This window comes from Echinops telfairi, unplaced genomic scaffold (genome assembly GCF_000313985.2).
Source record: "Echinops telfairi isolate 266 unplaced genomic scaffold, ASM31398v2 ScPeMD7_7469;HRSCAF=8507_1, whole genome shotgun sequence".
NCBI classification, from domain to species: domain Eukaryota; kingdom Metazoa; phylum Chordata; class Mammalia; order Afrosoricida; family Tenrecidae; genus Echinops; species Echinops telfairi.
The window spans coordinates 123,620,792-123,622,293 of record NW_022111373.1 but is presented as its reverse complement, the minus strand read 5'-3'; positions in this window follow the sequence as shown (position 1 = coordinate 123,622,293).

Sequence of the window (1,502 nt, the reverse complement as noted above, 5' to 3'; positions counted from 1 at the left end):
CTCATTTCCCCCCTCCCTCATGAACCCTTCATAATTCATAAATTATTATTGTTTTGTCATAAGTTACACTGTCCAAAGTCTCCCCCCACCCTCTTCTCTGCCATCCATCCCCCAGGGAGGAGGCAATACTTAGATTCTTGTAATTGGCTCCCCTTTCTACCCCACATTCCTTTCACCCTCCAGGCCTCGCCCCTCTCACCACTGATCATGAAGGAGCCATCTTTCCTGGATTCCCTGTGTTTCCCATCGCCATCTGTACCAATGTCCATCCTCTGGTCTAGCCAGATTTGTAGGGTAGAATTGGGATCATGATAGTGGGGAGTGGGGGTGTGGAGGAAGCATTCAAGGACTAGAGGAAAGTTATATGTTTCATGGTTGCTAGGCTACACCCTAATTGGTTCATCTCCTCCCCACAACTCTTCAGCAAGGGGGTGTCCAGTTGCCTACCGATGGGCTTTGGGTCTCCACTCTGCACTCAACCACCTTTACAATGATATGATTTTTTGGTCTTTGATGCTTGATACCTGATCTCTTCAACAGCTTGTGGTCACACAGGCTGATGTGCTTCTTCTGTGTGGGCTTTCTTGCTTCTCAGCTAGTTAACCACTTATTTATCTTCAAGCCTTTAAGACCCCAGACGCTATATCTTTTGATAGCCGAGCACCATCAGCTTTCTTCACAGCATTTGCTTTCTTCACCACATCAGCTTTCTTCACCACATTTGCTTATGCACACGTTTGTCTTCAGTGATCATATCAGGATCATATCAAAGCCCACATGGAAGAAGCACAACAGCCTGTCTGGCCACGAGGTGTAGAAGGAATCAGTTATCAGACATCAAAGAACTGAAAATCTTATCAGTGGGTGCCCGCTTTACTGAGACAATCATTGAAGACAAATGTGTGCATAAGCAAATATGGTGAAGAGAGCTAATGGTGCCCAGCTATCAAAAGATATAGCATCTGGGGTCTTAAAGGCTTGAAGATAAACAAGCATCCATCTAACTGAGAAGCATCAAAGCCCACCTGGAAGAAGCACACCAGCCTATCTGACCACCAGCTATAGAAGAGATCAGTTATCAGACATCAAAGAACTAAAAATCATATCAGTGGGTGTCCGCTTTACCGACACAATCACTGAAGACAAATGTGTGCATAAGAAATATGGTGAAGAGAGCTAACGGTGCCTGGCTATCAAAAGATATAGCATCTGGGGTCTTAAAGACTTGAAGATAAACAAGTGGCCATCTAGCTGAGAAGCATCAAAACCCACCTGGAAGAAGCACACCAGCCTGTGTGACCACGAGGTGTAAAAGGGACCAGTTAGCAGACATCAAAGAACTAAAAATCATATCAGGGGTTGTCCACCTTCCTGATACGATCATTTATGACTGTTATCTATGTATGTGGCTGTCTATCTAGATATCTGCCTATTTTTATTAGTTAATTTCATCCATTTGTTAATCTGGGTAGACTATAGAAACAAATTCATGGACACACATA